Raw genomic sequence first — 18,478 nt, forward strand, 5'->3', positions numbered from 1 at the left:
CAGGAAGCCAGTATAGTTGCTGGAGAACAGAGGTGAAATGTTCTTTGGAAGAGGTTCTGGTAATGATACAGGCGGCAGAATCTTGAACCAGTTGAAGTTTATGGAGGAACTTGTGAGGAAGACCAGAAAGGATAGAGTTGAAGTAATCAATACAGGATGTAATCAGAGCATGAGTGAGAATGGCGGCACTGTTGGATGTAAGAGACAGACAGAGATGAGAGATATTGTGTAAGTGGAAGTCAGCAGACAGGGTGATATTATTGATGTGTGGCTCAAAGGATAATGTGCTGTCAAGGATGATGCCCAGACTCTTAACCTGGGGGGAAGGGGTGACTGTGGAATAATCAATAGTCAGTGAAAAACTGGTGAGTTTGGATAAAGTAGATTTTGTACCCACGAGGAGAATCTCTGTTTTATCACTGTTAAGTTTGAGGAAATTATATGAAAGCCAGGATTTGATTTCCAGCAGGCAAGCGGAAGAGGAAGAGGATGCAAGAGTGGAAGTAGGTTTGGTAGACAGGTAGAGCTGGGTGTCATCCACATAGCAGTGGAACTGTATTCCAAATTTTCTGAGAATATGGCCAAGTGGTGAGAGATAAATGATAAAACGAAGGAGGCCAAGACAGAGCCCTGAGGAACACCGCTAATAACAGGGAAGGACTGGGATGACCTTGTTCAGGTCGTCCATGGAAGAGATTTTTTGGTCATTTATTTATGTGTCTTGTTTAGTTTATTTTTAGTTTCCAGAGGGATCACCTATATTTCACAGCTGCTACACTCCTGAAGGATAAAACAGTGGACAGAAAGGTAAGAAATACTTCATCTACATATTTAATATCCCACAACTTTGGGTAAAGATGAAGATGAATTCCCTGTTTTTCTATATTAAACATCCTTGTAACAGTCTTTTCTGCTGCCGTTCTTATCCAGAACAACTAATGAGAGGCTTGAAAACCTGGAAACAGTGAAAGTTTGTGTCTTTTCAGTCCTGGTTTACATAACTTAAAACTTTTATCAGGTAGATAATAGTAAAACACTGACAACTGACAGTTCATATGTCAACAAATGTAAATACCTGAAGACAACATGAAGTCAGTGACCACATCTCATTCACACTCGTAGTTCAAACAGTGGAGGCAGCAGACACCCTTGTTGAATGTCTAATGGAAACAGCTCATGATAAAAACTGACAGTATGAAACAAACATTCTCATATTTTCATTACATTCACTTTTTAACCCGACCAGTAACTTCAGGTTTTTGTTCAACACACAGTTTTATGTCACTTTATGTTTGATGGTGTCTTGTGTTTGAAGCATCATCCAGCTGGTTTGTCATTGATGTGGATTTGCTGCTCATGTGAATCCTCCCACAGTGTTTCATTAGCAGCTGTAACCACAGTGACTCTGATAAAACAGGAATTAGCAGAATCCATCTGATATGAAGCTGTGGTTTGAATACCACTTCCCTCCTCTTTGAAGAGTAGTCAGATATCTGTGTTCAGGTTTTTGTACAGCCTCTTCTACACTTTCTATCACTGTGTCTAGAGCACAGTAGTAGAGAGCTGTGTCTGCCAGGGTTAGATTCTGTATGGTCAGCTCAGTTGATGTAGCTGATGTTTGGGATTTATATCGTTTATCAGGAATATGATCATAAGCACTGTATGATTTTGCTCCTTTCCAGAGTATAAACTGAGGTGCCTGAAGGTCAGAATGATGTTTGTACCAGTAAAGGTAAATATTTTTATAACTTGTCTCATAGGTACATGTGAGTGTGACAGATTCTCCTTCTCTTCCACTGACTTCATCTCGTACAGGAGAGATTGTGTCTCCAGCTATTAGTCCTGGAAAAAGTAGAGAAAATGAAGCCATTAGACTAACATTGTTCATGAGGCTGAGAGGAGAAGACAGTGGAAAATGTCAACTGTACAGTGTTACTCTGTGGACAGAAACTGATCAACTGTTCATTAGACTGATTTCTATAGAAATCATCTTCCAAGGTGTTACCTAGTGAAGGAAACATGTTGTATTAAAGTTCTGTTCCAGAGTCAAATATCCATCATTTGGAAAATATCACACAATGACAAAAACATACGTACCTACAAGAGCTGAAAACAGTGAAATGACAGCCAGTGTTTCCATGGTTACACAAGTGAAATGTGCTGTAAGTCAATGTTGAGTTTGAATAAGTGTTGAGTGGTTTTGTGAGTTGTGTTTGGTCTGATGTTCACAGCTGGAATCAAACAGCTCTCTGCCATGCAGCCACCTCTGCAGTCAGTAGGAGGAGACTCATATGTCAAATGACATTCATTTGTAAAACTCTTCATCACAACTGTGTCTCATGAGGGAAAAGAATCTAGACTGTTTGATAAGAAACCACTGAAGTTTAACAGTGTGTGACTCCCTCTAGTGGATGTTGTGGAGTATTCTGTTGTCTTTGCTCCAAAGGTTTTTGTACAGTTTTGGTGTTTCCTGTCACTGTGGGCTGCAGAGCACAGTAGTACACAGCAGAGTCAGACACTGCAGCAGAGGAGATCTGCAGATTCATTTGGGTTCGACCCTCAGTCACTTTAACAGATAACCTCGAGTTTGTTAAATTCTTTTCTAGTTGTGTTCCATAATGAGAGATGAGGAACTCTGGTGGTTTTCCTGGATATTGTCGATACCAGAAGAAATATTCATCAGCTGCAGCTGCTTTGGAGTATTTGTAGGACAGAGTAACAGTGCTGCCTTCTAAACTGTTCTCTTCATTGTTGACTGGAGTGAGTTCTTCACAGCTGACACCTAAAGGAAGAGATAACTCTGTTATAACATGTTGTCAAAGTCTCAATAAATGAATTACATTTAGAAAACATTAAAATATTTAATGGATAAATCAAACATACCTGCTAAAATGCAGAGAAACAGCAATACAAATACAGAGCTATTCAATGCCAGCATGTTGAATGAAGGTAATGTTTGTGGTTTGTGTATTGAACTCTGCTGAATATGGAAGTTCGTCTCTCTTCTATAGTTCAGTAACAGCTTAGCTCCTCCTTGAATCTCTCCGTCTCCTCTTAGATCTGTATTTTCACTTCTCTCAGTTACTCTTCCTCTACCTTCAACTCTGGAAACTCTGATGATCCACACAAACATCCAGCAAACAATCAAAGATGTTTTTTGTTTTGACTCCAATTTTTTCCCATAACTCATGTTTTGTCTTTTTTCTTTTCATTCACTTGTTCCTGAGAATGTTTATTTTAGCAAAACAACCAATATTTTACTCAGCTTATTAAAATATATTCAGGATTTTCTACTTTTTTGCACTCCTTTGCACATGGGTTTAAACAGACATATGACAACACAACAATATAACTGGGTCCTGTTGGAATGTCAGATTTTCATGTGCAGCATCATTTGTGTTTCTTCATGAAGCTTTAATGTTCTCCGGCTCGTCCTCCTGCTGTGGTCTGCTGAGAGTGTTGCTGATAGGTCACAGTTATTCTAGTTAAGTATTAAACAATACCTGAAGACAACATGAAGTCAGTGACCATATCTCATTCACACTCGTAGTTCAAACAGTGGAGGCAGCAGACACCCTTGTTGAATGTCTAATGGAAACAGCTCATGATAAAAACTGACAGTATGAAACAAACATTCTCATATTTTCATTACATTCACTTGTTAACCTGATGAGTAACTTCAGGTTTTTGTTCAATATAGTAAAATGAAAACGGCTAAAGTCATACCCATATATAAGGCTGGAGATAGACACATACTCTCAAATTACAGACCTGTTTCTTTGCTTTCACAATTCTCTAAAATATTGGAAAAAATATTTTATTCGAGATTAGACGACTTTATCACAAAACACAATATACTGTGTGATCAACAATATGGATTTAGAAACAATAGGACTACTTCATATGCACTCATGGACATTGTGGAGGAGTTATAACTGCTATAGAAAATAAAGAATATGCTGTAGGAGTATTCCTAGATCTGAAAAAAGCATTTGACACAGTTGATCATGACTTATTATTAATGAAACTTCAAAAATATGGAATCAGAGGAGTAGCACTTTCTTGGCTAACCAGTTACCTAGAGAATAGGAGTCAATATTTCCAAATTAATCATGTTAAATCACAACCACTGAAGGTTAAGTGTAGGGTTCCCCAAGGCTCAGTGTTGGGACCATTGCTGTTTATTTTACATTAATAATATATGTGAGGTTTCCAGAACACTTTTATTTGTAGATGATACAAACTTACTCTGCTGTGGGGATAACATGGAACAGCTTTTGGATACAGTAGGAAATGAACTGAAGAAACTGAAGAGATGGTTTGATTCAAATAAAATAACACTAAATTTAAGCAAAGCAAAATTTATAATATTTGGGAATCGTTCAACTAACTCATGCAAGAAACTCATGATAAATGATGTACAAATCAATTTCTTGGAGTAAAAATAGACAATAAATTATTATGGAAGCCACAAATAAATTATATTAAAGCAAAAATATCAAAGTCAGCTGAAATATTATACAAAGTCAAAGATCTCCTAAATCAACCATCACTATACACCTTGTACTGTTCCTTCATACTCTCATACATTACCTACTGTGTGGACGTGTGGGGGAACACATACAAAACAAACACAGATCCAATTGTCATCCTCTAATAAAGAGCCATAAGAATCATAAATAAAACCACTAACAGAGAACCAACAAACCAACAAACTCTTCATCAAACTAAATGCACTGAAATTTAAGGACCTGGTTGATTTCAAAACTATTCAAATCATGTACAGAGTAAAAAATATCAGCAGTTACCAAACAAACATTATCCAAAGGCTGTTTCAAATGAGGGAAAGTAAATATGACTTCAGAGGAAGATGTATGTTCAAAAAACAATTAGTGAAGACAAATGCAAAACTTCACTGTATCACAACAAAGAGAGTTAATCTATAGAACAACTGTAGTGAAGAAATGACAACATGTGCAACATTAAGTAAGTTTAAACAAATCTTTATAAATAACTTATTGAACAGATATAGAATGAATGAACAAAGAGGTGGAACAATATGATTTGGTACAGAGTGTCTTTTTGACTTGTGTTGTTTTTATTTGTTGTTATTGTTATATTTATTTTCTTGTGTTGTTCTGAATGTTTTTTTGGCTTTGACTTGATCAATAAAGTCAATTAAAAAATAAAAAATAAAATGAAATAAAAAAAGAAGTAGGACTAGAAAAGTTCTCTACTTCATCCTACACCCTTTTCGAACATTGAAAGGTTATTATTTGTGTGGTTTACTGAAAGTTTGCTGTTATTTTTGTCATTGATGTGGATTTGCTGCTCATGTGAATCCTTCCACAGTGTTTCATTAGCAGCTGTAACCCCAGAGACTCTGATAAAACAGGAATTAGCAGAATCCATCTGATATGAAGCTGTGGTTTGAATACCACTTCCCTCCTCTTTGAAGAGTAGTCAGATATCTGTGTTCAGGTTTTTGTACAGCCTCTTCTACACTTTCTATCACTGTGTGTATAGAGCACAGTAGTAGAGAGCTGTGTCTGCCAGGGTTAGACTCTGTATGGTCAGCTTAGTTGATGTAGCTGATGTTGTGGATTCATATCGTTTATCAGGAATATATTCACCACCCTTTGCTCCTTTCCGGAGTATAAACTGAGGTGCCTGAAGGTCAGAATGATGTTTGTACCAGTAAAGCCATGGACCAGTATGGGTTGTATCATAGTTACATTCGAGTGTGACAGATTCTCCTTCTCTTCTACTGACTTCATCTTGTACAGGAGAGATTGTGTCTCCAGCTATTAGTCCTGGAAAAAGTAGAGAAAATGAAGCCATTAGACAAACATTGTTCATGAGGCTGAGAGGAGAAGACAGTGGAAAATGTCAACTGTACAGTGTTACTCTGTGGACACAAACTGATCAACTGTTCATTTGACTGATTTCTACAGAAATCATCTTCCAAGGTGTTACCTAGTGAAGGAAACATGTTGTATTAAAGTTCTGTTCCAGAGTCAAATATCCATCATTTGGAAAATATCACACAATGACAAAAACATACGTACCTACAAGAGCTGAAAACAGTGAAATGACAGCCAGTGTTTCCATGGTTACACAAGTGAAATGCTGTAAGTGAATGTTGAGTTTGAATAAGTGTTGAGTGGTTTTGTGAGTTGTGTTTGGTCTGATGTTCACAGCTGGAATCAAACAGCTCTCTGCCATGCAGCCACCTCTGCAGTCAGTAGGAGGAGACTCATATGTCAAATGACATTCATTTGTAAAACTCTTCATCACAACTGTGTCTCATGAGGGAAAAGAATCTAGACTGTTTGATAAGAAACCACTGAAGTTTAACAGTGTGTGACTCCCTCTAGTGGATGTTGTGGAGTATTCTGTTGTCTTTGCTCCAAAGGTTTTTGTACAGAGTTTTGGTGTTTCCTGTCACTGTGGGCTGCAGAGCACAGTAGTACACAGCAGAGTCAGACAGCTGCAGCTTCTGGATCTTCAGAGGAACTGATGTTTTGTTCACTGTAGCATCAAATCTGTTATTCTGGAACTCTGCAGCATTATCTCCTGTTCCAAAGGTATCTCGTCGCAAAACGTACTTTGGGAAATCATTTACTTCTTGTTTGTACCAGAACAAATAGGGAGTTCCACTGCTCTTATATTGACAGCCAAGTGTAACTGTGTCTCCTTCAGCAGCAATGACATCTCCTGTTGGCTGGGTCACGCTGTCTTGTCCTTTACACTCTGGGGAAGAACAGAACATGCAGAGGAAGAGATGAATCAATAAAGATGATTGATTAAAGGAGAACAATCAGCAGCTTTAAAGAGTTACCTAGCAGACACTGAGACATCTAGAATAGTCTGTTTCTACTGACTGCTGTCTGTCAGACTGAACTACATCTTTTTTTCTAAAGTTATAAAAGTTATAAATGGCAGCAGAAATTATCTGTTTCCTTTATGATGGACATTAAAAGCACTTATAGCTCAGTTCTGTGTTAAAAACTGTTGAGAAAGGAAACACATTCTGTTTTTTATCTTACCAAAGAAAAGAGCAGCAAGAATAATCCACAGCCAATGTTCCATCTCTACAACAAGGTTTAAATCAACAGGAGAAACTATCTGATGTTCAACATTCAGTCTGAGAATTGTTCTCTTCACAGCAGCAGTTATTATTGACAGAATGATTGAACACAGTGCAGAAGTAGTGGACCGCCTACTTGATAATGTGGCCCTCTAGTGGAGGTAAAAAGTTCAGTACAACAGTGTGGAAAAAAGGCTTCCAGCAGCTTGTCAGTGTGTCAGCTTGTGTTTTTGTACAGAGACTGTGGGTTTGCTGTCACTGTGGGCCTCACAGCACAGTAGTACAGAGCAGAGTCTGTCACTGCAGCAGAGGAGATCTGCAGATCCATTTGGGTTTTATCTGCACTCACGTTAAAAGACAGTCTAGGTACTGGATCTGATATCAGACTTCCTGTGTGACAGATGAGGAATTCTGGTGGTTTTGCTGGATATTGTCGATACCAGAAGAATCAATTAGAACCAGTTGCTTTTTTGGAGTATTTGTAGGACAGAGTAACAGTGCTGCCTTCTAAACTGTTCTCTTCATTGTCGACTGGAGTGAGTTCTTGACAGCTGACACCTAAAGGAAGAGATAACTCTGTTGTAACATGTTAAAGTCACGATCAAGGAATCACATTCAGACAAAAATGGAATTGAATTTTTTTCATGCAGAAACTTTCATACCTGTCAGAATGACTAGAAACAGTAAAGAAAATACATAATAGTCCATTGCCAGCATGTTGAATGAAGGTAATGTTTGTGGTTTGTGTATTGAACTCTGCTGAATATGGAAGTTCGTCTCTCTTCTATAGTTCAGTAACAGCTTAGCTCCTCCCTGAATCTCTCCGTCTCCTCTTAGATCTGTATTTTCACTTCTCTCAGTTACTCTTCCTCTACCTTCAACTCTGGAAACTCTGATGCTGCAGTCACCATCATATAAATCATGTTTCACTCATGTTGGATACAAAAAGTGATTTTACATTAAAATAATTTCAGTTTTTTTTCACATCATCACTTCATCCTCAGTAACAGTTCAGTCAGGAGAGACTTGTGTAAGTTGTACTAATTACTCAGTAATTACAAGGAAGCCTTTTTGATTCAATTATAAATCACTCAGAGGAAAAAAGATATTAGTTTTCTTTGACTATAGCTATTTAATATTTTATGCACAATGAATAAACTCCACTCCTTGTAGCTATTTAATATCTTGATGGAGGATGGAATGAATGAGTTCTTGTACCGGTTCAGTCTGCATTGCAGGATCCTGAAAGGCAACACTTCAAATTCAGAGTTCAGGATGTTTGTTGGATCATTCAGAATTTTCTGTGCCTCTCTGAGCACAGATTTTTCACATAAAGACTGAAGATGATTTTGTTCTTTTTGACCTATAATCTTCATGTCTGTTTGGATAAGATGTGCAAGCTTAGACTTAAAAAGTGCTGACAGGTTACCAAACTTTCTAAAATCATTTGGTAAAAATAAAAACATTAGTTTGCTGTTTAGAGTCTAAGCCTTCTCACAAAGTACATCCTCTGTTGTAGCCTGGAGCAGATTTTCAACATGTACATGCCATGTGAGCGAGCTGTCAGTGTGAACAACGAGATATTTGCATGAAGAAACCTGTTTGTTGGGTGTGTTGTGAGTGATAGTTGGACTATGGTCACCAATTGACTTTGGATCGAATATCATCTCCTCTGTTTTATTTATATTCAAGATAAGATGGTGAGCGTCACATTAATCCACAAACTGTTTGATATCATAGTGGTAAAGTGATGTGTCTTCATCACTGTGTAATAAGCCCAGAATGGTGGTGTCATCAGAGAATTTTACAATGTAGTTTTGTGGAGTTTTGCTCACACAGCCGTTCATGTAAAGCGTGTGTTATGGAATTTTCCTTCTTCAGGGGTCATTAATTGGGTTGCATTGGGTCAAGCCTGGGCCTTGAGGTCACACTGTAATTCTTAAGCAGGAATGGGACATATTCTCCTCTCCTTGAGACTCCAGCTGTCTGTGATGTTTTGGGGAAAGCAGAAACCTCTCTGATGGAGGGTAAATCAGCATCGCCATGGTCACCGAGGTCGGAGGAGGGTTTCCTGGACAACACAGATAGGTGGATACGTAGATTCTACTGACGCAGTCAGACATTCAAAACAAATCTCCTGACAGTGGCCTGAAATTTCATGCAACGTGACCTAAACTGACACGGGTAAAATGTAATTCCTTGTTTAGAAACTAGTGAACCAATGAGACTAATTTTTGCTATATAAATAAAGTTTATTATTATTGTTATTATTATTTGTTTTTTTCATTTGATATTTGTTGTCTCTGAAATGGTGTCTTGTGTTTGAAGCATCATCCAGCTGGTTTGTCATTGATGTGGATTTGCTGCTCATGTGAATCCTCCCACAGTGTTTCATTAGCAGCTGTAACCACAGTGACTCTGATAAAACAGGAATTAGCAGAATCCATCTGATATGAAGCTGTGGTTTGAATACCACTTCCCTCCTCTTTGAAGAGTAGTCAGATATCTGTGTTCAGGTTTTTGTACAGCCTCTTCTACACTTTCTATCACTGTGTGTCTAGAGCACAGTAGTAGAGAGCTGTGTCTGCCAGGGTTAGACTCTGTATGGTCAGCTCAGTTGATGTAGCTGATGTTTGGGATTTATATCGATTATCAGGACTATATTCACCACCACTCCATGATCCTTTCCTGAGTATAAACTGAGGTGCCTGAAGGTCAGAATGATGTTTGTACCAGTAAAGCCAAACACTCCCTGCACTTGTCTCATAGGTACATCTGAGTGTGACAGATTCTCCTTCTCTTCCACTGACTTCATCTCGTTCAGGAGAGATTGTGTCTCCAGCTATTAGTCCTGGAAAAAGTAGAGAAAATGAAGCCATTAGACTAACATTGTTCATGAGGCTGAGAGGAGATGACAGTAGAAAATGTCAACTGTACAGTGTTACTCTGTGGACACAAACTGATCAACTGTTCATTTGACTGATTTCTATAGAAATCATCCTCCAAGGTGTTACCTAGTGAAGGAAACATGTTGTATTAAAGTTCTGTTCCACAGTCAAATATCCATCATTTGGAAAATATCACACAATGACAAAAACATACGTACCTACAAGAGCTGAAAACAGTAAAATAACAGCCAGTGTTTCCATGGTTACACAAGTGAAATGTGCTATAAGTGAATGTTGAGTTTGAATAAGTGTTGAGTGGTTTTGTGAGTTGTGTTTGGTCTGATGTTCACAGCTGGAATCAAACAGCTCTCTGCCATGCAGCCACCTCTGCAGTCAGTAGGAGGAGACTCATATGTCAAATGACATTCATTTGTAAAACTCTTCATCACAACTGTGTCTCATGAGGGAAAAGAATCTAGACTGTTTGATAAGAAACCACTGAAGTTTAACAGTGTGTGACTCCCTCTAGTGGATGTTGTGGAGTATTCTGTTGTCTTGGCTCCAAAGGTTTTTGTACAGAGTTTTGGTGTTTCCTGTCACTGTGGGCTGCAGAGCACAGTAGTACACAGCAGAGTCAGACACTGCAGCAGAGGAGATCTGCAGTTTGACTCCACGCTTTTCTTCAAACAGATCAGTGAAGAATCTTTTGTCTGATTTCAGAGAGTCTGCTGTTTTTCTGATGTTACTGCCTGAGATGTACATGAGGAACTCTGGTGGTTTTCCTGGATATTGTCGATACCAGAAGAAATAATCATTAAAACCAGCTTCTTTGGAGTATTTGTAGGACAGAGTAACAGTGCTGCCTTCTAAACTGTTCTCTTCATTGTTGGCTGGAGTGAGTTCTTGACAGCTGACACCTAAAGGAAGAGATAACTCTGTTATAACATGTTAAAGTCACGATCAAGGAATCACATTCAGACAAAAATGGAATTGAATTTTTTTCATGCAGAAACTTTCATACCTGTCAGAATGACTAGAAACAGTAAAGAAAATACATAATAGTCCAATGCCAGCATGTTGAATGAAGGTAATGTTTGTGGTTTGTGTATTGAACTCTGCTGAATATGGAAGTTCGTCTCTCTTCTATAGTTCAGTAACAGCTTAGCTCCTCCCTGAATCTCTTAGATCTGTATTTTCACTTCTCTCAGTTACAGAAAAGAAGCAACGATGATTTAAAGGATGGATCACATTTTCAGGATTTGCAAACTCAAGGAGGATCTAATCTATGTTCCTAACGTTGATACAACATTTATTTGTCACATTATAACATAAATCAGCTGAAAAGCTTGAAGGAAAACTCAGCATCACATCAAGACCATAAGCAGCATGCTTAACATTAATGGACACCTTAGCAGGTTTGAGTTAAACCGGTCTAAAGAATTTTATGGCAAGTTAAAGGATCTCTTTTCTAGAATCACTCAAATGCTGTTGTTTCACACTTTGCTGTAAGTAACTAAATATATCAGATTCTATAGTTACCAATTCAAAGGCAACACATGAACTGAAAGTGAGAGGACCTAGGATTGAACCCTGTGGTACACCAGAAATATTGTGAACCAAGAAATCAATCCTATTCTATTATAAAATGAAGAATAAAAAGATTCAATACCAGAGTCTGAAGTCACACAGTTCATGGAGATGATGGATTTAAGTTGTTTTATCTCTCAATAGTAGACTTCAAATTACGAAGGATCAGCAAAACCTAAAAGTTGTTGTTTCAAATAACTGAATATTTCATTTAGCATCTTATATTCAAAGAATATATTCAGGAATTCTGCTGATGTTCTGATCCAGAACAGCTCATGAGAGGATTGAAAACCTGTTTTGTTTTAAACATCACAGTGACAGTTTCTGTCTTTTCTGTCCTTCAGTCATAGTTTTGTTCCTCAATAAATCCCTTCCTACCTCACCTCACAGCTCAACTAAAGGGAACATATTGGACTTGGAGTCATGTTTAACAGACAGCATCTCTGAGCTGATGAATAGTATCTATGAAACATCTTGTACTGTAATACTTGGTGATTGTAACTGACATATTGCACCATACTGCCAATTCATGCTTTTTCCTTGTATTAATAAATCTATTCAGACTCTATACCTGTATTCTAATTTTTCTGCTGTTTTTATCACCACTAGAAGAAATCTAGACTGTTGATAAGAAACCACTGAAGTTGAACAGTGTGTGACTCCCTCTAGTGGATGTTGTGGAGTATTCTGTTGTCTTTGCTCCAAAGGTTTTTGTACAGAGTTTTGGTGTTTCCTGTCACTGTGGGCTGCAGAGCACAGTAGTACACAGCAGAGTCAGACACTGCAGCAGAGGAGATCTGCAGATCCATTTGGGTTTTGTCTTCACTCACTTTAAAAGACAGTCTAGGTACTGCAGCTGATAGTGGATTTCCTGTGCCATAATGAGAAATAAGGAATTCTGGTGGTTTTCCTGGATATTGTCGATACCAGAAGAAATAATCAACACCAGTTGCTGGTTTGTAGTATTTGTAGGACAGAGTAACAGTACTGCCTTCTAAACTGTTCTCTTCATTGTTGACTGGAGTGAGTTCTTCACAGCTGACACCTAAAGGAAGAGATAACTCTGTTATAACATGTTGTCAAAGACTCATAACATGTTGTCTCAGTAAATGAATCACATTCAGATACTATTAGTATTAAACTTTTATAAAATACAGAATCCAACATACCTGCAAGAATGGCCAGAAATAGTAAGTAAAATACGGAGTATTGCAAAGCCAGCATGTTGAATGAAGGTAATGTTTGTGGTTTGTGTATTGAACTCTGCTGAATATGGAAGTCCGTCTCTCTTCTATAGTTCAGTAACAGTTTAGCTCCTCCCTGAATGTCTCCGTCTCTTTGTAGTTCTGTATTTATAGTTCTCTCTGTTAGGAAAGGCAAGTTTATTTGTGCAGCACATTTCAACAACAAGGCAATTCAGAGTGTTTTACATAGAGCATAAAAGGCATCAAGACAGAATATAAAAGCAACACAAGTAAAAAGACATTTAAATACAATAAAAAGTGTTAAATTTGGAAATAAAAAGAAGCTAAAAAAGAATAAGACAGATAAAACAGGAGAATAAAAGTTACAGTGCAGTGTAAAATATTGACCCTTAAATTTGGTTTAATAAAACTCAAACAGAAAAGTCTTCAGCTGTGATTTAAAAGAACTGAGAGTTGCAGCAGATCTGCAGTTTTCTGGGAGTTTGTTCAGATATGTGGAGCATAAAAACTGAACACTGCTTCTCCATGTTTAGTTTTGACTCAGGGGACAGAAAGCAGACCTGATCCAGACGACCTGAGAGGTCTGGATGGTTCATAATGAAGCAGCAGATCAGAAATGTATTTTGGCCCTAAACCATTCAGTGCTTTATAAACATACAGCAGTATTTTGACAGTCAGTTGTTTAACAGACAGGAAGCCAGTGTAAAGATCCAAGAACTGGAGTGATTTGATCCACTTTCTTGGTCTTAGTGAGGACTCGAGCAGCAGCGTCTGAATCAGCTGCAGCTGTCTGATTGTTTTTTAGGGAGACCTGTGAAGACAGCGTTACAGTAGTCGAGTCTACTGAAGATAAATACATGGACAAGTTTTTCCAAATCCTGCTGAGACATAAGTCCTTTAATTCTTGATATATTCTTCAGGTGATAGTAGTCTGACTTTGTAATTGTCTTAATGTAGCTGTTGAAATTCAGGTCTGAGTCCATGACTACACCAAGATTTCTGGCTTGGTTTGTAGTTTTTAACATTATCGACTGAAGCTGAGTGCTGACTTTTAAACGTTCTTCCTTTGCTCCAAAAACAATTACTTCAGTTTTGTCTTTGTTTAATTGAAGAAAATTCTAGCACATCCAATCAGTGATTTGTTCAGTGCACTTACTCAGTGCTTGTATTGGACCATAGTCCCCTGGTGATGTGGTTATGTAAATTTGTGTATCATCTGCATAACTAGTAACGTATTTAGTTGTTTTCCATAACCTGAGCTAGTGGCAGCATGTAGATGTTGAACAGAAAAGGCCCAAGAATGGAGCCTTGAACAGACAAACACTGACACACTACATCAGTATCTGCAGTAATACTCAGGTGATTCATCAGATCAAGTATCTGCCATGATGAGACCAATCTACATGTAATACAGTCTCTTCTTCCATGTCATTATAATACTTCAGTGTTTTCACTACCAGTTATATTCATTCAGTCACATCAGCAATCCATGACCTCATGTGACCTCATGTTGAAGTTGTTCCAATGAGTTTCAAGCAGTGGGGTGCACAGATTTGAATGTGGGAGAAAGAGAGCACTGCTATGGGATCAGTACTCTGCATCAGCAGATACTCTGAGCTGAGAGACAGGAATCCTTATCAAGAGAGAAAGAGTCGGATCCATTCATCCCTTCTGTTACACTTCTTTGATTCAACTGTGGAAATGACACCGATGCTGCAGTCACCATCATAATCCAGGTTTCACACATGTTGGATACAGATGAGTCTTTTGTAGGGCTGAGTCAAATATGTGAAGATTCAAACCACTGAAGTTTAACAGTGTGTGACTCCCTCTAGTGGATGTTGTGGAGTATTCTGTTGTCTTTGCTCCAAAAGTTTTTGTACAGAGTTTTGGTGTTTCCTGTCACTGCCACAAAAAAACCTTACAAACACAAACTAAAATGAAACACACAGCAGTGAAAACAACATCAATAAATCCAAAAAAGCAGCATCATACAAAATAGGGTTAAAATACTAAATAGAAGTATAAAATCATCATCAATGCAAAGTTGATTTGAATGAAGCAATCAGAGGGAATAAGCCACTTTGAAAAGGTGCATTTAGAGACGGGATTTGAAGGTTGAGAGAGAATCAGTGTTGCGTATGTCTGGGAGACAGAGGTCCAGAGGTGAGGGGCAGCACAGCTGAAGGCTCTGGACCCCATGGTTGTCAAGCAGGCAGGAGGTGTAGTGAGGAGAATGGCAGAGGATGATCTGAGAGTACAGGAGGATGTGAAGGTGTGAAGGAGGTCAGAGAGATACAGAGGTGCTAACTTATGAAGGGCCTTGAAGGTGAGAAGTAGAATCTTAAAGTCAATACGGTGTTTAACAGGAAGCCAGTATAGTTGCTGGAGAACAGAGGTGAAATGTTCTTTGGAAGAGGTTCTGGTAATGATACAGGAGGCAGAATCCTGAACAAGTTGAAGTTTATGGAGGAACTTGTGAGGAAGACCAGAAAGGATAGAGTTGAAGTAATCAATACAGGATGTAATCAGAGCATCAGTGAGAATGGCAGTACTGTTGGATGTAAGAGACAGACAGAGATGAGAGATATTGTGTAAGTGGAAGTCAGCAGACAGGGTGATATTATTGATGTGTGGCTCAAAGGATAATGTGCTGTCAAGGATGATGCCCAGACTCTTAACCTGGGGGGAAGGGGTGACTGTGGAATAATCAATAGTCAGTGAAAAACTGGTGAGTTTGGATAAAGTAGATTTCGTACCCACGAGGAGAATCTCTGTTTTATCACTGTTAAGTTGGAGGAAATTATGTGAAAGCCAGGATTTGATTTCCAGCAGGCAAGCGGAAGAGGAAGAGGACGCAAGAGTGGAAGTAGGTTTGGTAGACAGGTAGAGCTGGGTGTCATCCGCATAGCAGCGGAACTGTATTCCAAATTTTCTGAGAATATGGCCAAGTGGTGAGAGATAAATGATAAAACGAAGGAGGCCCTAGACAGAGCCCTGAGGAACACCGCTAATAACAGGGAAGGACTGGGATTTTAGATTTTTAAGTTGGACAAAATGAGGGCAACCACAGAGATATGAATGAAACCAGGAAAGTGGGATACCAGTGATTCCAGTGGAAGCTAATCTGTCAAGGAGGATGGTATGTGACATGGTGTCAAAGGCTGCACTCAAATCCAGGAGGACAAATATGGTTGAGAGGCCAGAGACTGCTGCTATCAACAGGTCATTGGTGATTCTGACCAAGTCTGTCTCTGTACTGTGGGAGGGACGGAAACCAGACTGAAAATGTTCATACAGGTTATTGTCTGACAAGTGAGCCTGAATCTGAGCTGCAACTGTTCTTTTGAGTATTTAAGAGAGAAATGGTAAATTTGATATTGGTTGGAAATTATTCAAATTGTGTTGACAGATGAAGGAACAAGACCAGAAATAAGGGAGGAATGTACGATGTCGGTTATTAGAGAGGACAGGTGGGGTAGACAGGCTCTTACCAAGTGAGCAGGAGGAAGATCTAGTTGGCAGGCAGAAGATTTGGATTTTTGAATGAGGCCAGATATTTCAGCAACAGTTGGTAGTTTAAAACTAGAGAGTGTAGAAGAGGGGGAGCACAGACTGGTGGATAAAGTGAACTGCATGTTATATTTCTTGAATAGGTCAGTTGCAGGTGGATATTTTTAATTTTGACACTAAAAAAGGTTTTTGTACCTCAGTGACAGTTTGCTCCTCCCTTAATCTCCACCTCCCTGCTCTCACAGCTCTGACTAATAATGTGTTCAATGTGCTTTTCATATCACATCATACTGATTAGCTCATAGCTAATATGATACTGAAATATAATATTGAACATTTTAAAGATTGACTTTAATGTCAAATTATGATTTTACAGCAGAACCTAAACAGCTCATGATAAAAACTGACAGTATGAAACAAACATTCTCATATTTTCATTACATTCACTTTTTAACCCGACGAGTAACTTCAGGTTTGTTTTTCATCACAATTTTACGTCAGTTTATGTTTGATGGTGTCTTGTGTTTGAAGCATCATCCAGCTGGTTTGTCATTGATGTGGATTTGCTGCTCATGTGAATCCTCCCACAGTGTTTCATTAGCAGCTGTAACCACAGTGACTCTGATAAAACAGGAATTAGCAGAATCCATCTGATATGAAGCTGTGGTTTGAATACCACTTCCCTCCTCTTTGAAGAGTAGTCAGATATCTGTGTTCAGGTTTTTGTACAGCCTCTTCTACACTTTCTATCACTGTGTGTCTACAGCACAGTAGTAGAGAGCTGTGTCTGCCAGGGTTAGACTCTGTATGGTCAGCTCAGTTGTTGTAGCTGATGTTTGGGATTTATATCGTTTATTAGGAATATGTTCAGCTGTGCTCCCTTCTCGTTTCCAGAGTATAAACTGAGGTGCCTGAAGGTCAGAATTATGTCTGTACCAGTAAAGCCTAGGATTGCTATAGCTTGCCTTATAGGTACATGTGAGTGTGACAGATTCTCCTTCTCTTCCACTGACTTCTTCTTTTACAGGAGAGATTGTGTCTCCAGCTATTAGTCCTGGAAAAAGTAGAGAAAATGAAGCCATTAGACTAACATTGTTAATGAGGCTGAGAGGAGAAGACAGTGGAAAATGTCAACTGTACAGTATTACTCTGTGGACACAAACTGATCAACTGTTCATTTGACTGATTTCTATAGAAATCATCTTCCAAGGTGTTACCTAGTGAAGGAAACATGTTGTATTAAAGTTCTGTTCCAGAGTCAAATATCCATCATTTGGAAAATATCACACAATGACAAAAACATACGTACCTACAAGAGCTGAAAACAGTAAAATGACAGCCAGTGTTTCCATGGTTACACAAGTGAAATGCTGTAAGTGAATGTTGAGTGTGAATAAGTGTTGAGTGGTTTTGTGAGTTGTGTTTGGTCTGATGTTCACAGCTGGAATCAAACAGCTCTCTGCCATGCAGCCACCTCTGCAGTCAGTAGGAGGAGACTCATATGTCAAATGACATTCATTTGTAAAACTCTTCATCACAACTGTGTCTCATGAGGGAAAAGAATCTAGACTGTTTGATAAGAAACCACTGAAGTTTAACAGTGTGTGACTCCCTCTAGTGGATGTTGTGGAGTATTCTGTTGTCTTTGCTCCAAAGGTTTTTGTACAGAGTTTTGGTGTTTCCTGTCACTGTGGGCTGCAGAGCACAGTAGTACACAGCAGAGTCAGACACTGCAGCAGAGGAGATCTGCAGATCAACACGTTTCTCTTTCTCTGTTATGTTAATGTGAGCTGAGAAAACAGAAACAGTTGGATAAATCGATCCGTCCTCTGTGATGGAGAGCAGGAACTCTGGTCTGGATCGCTGGTATTGTCGCTGGATCACTGGATATTGTAGATAGAACCCTCATATTTACAGGTCAGGTTGATGTTTCCTCCCTCTGCAACATGTTCTTCAGTATTTTCTGGCTTTATGCTGTTCATGGAACCCATGGCTGCAAAATGAGTCATTCATATCAATTAGTCTGCAAGAGATTTTAAAAGAGACTCAACAGAGGTTCTTGACTTTTACTGTCATCTTTCATCATTTTAAAATGCATTAAAAACCCAACATGTTCTTTCTGTTTATGAATTTACTTCCACAAAATCATCCAGCCATGAAAAACAGATATCTGGTTAATACCTCAGGTAAAATGA

Source organism: Thunnus albacares, chromosome 12, assembly GCF_914725855.1.
Source record: "Thunnus albacares chromosome 12, fThuAlb1.1, whole genome shotgun sequence".
NCBI classification, from domain to species: Eukaryota; Metazoa; Chordata; class Actinopteri; order Scombriformes; family Scombridae; genus Thunnus; species Thunnus albacares.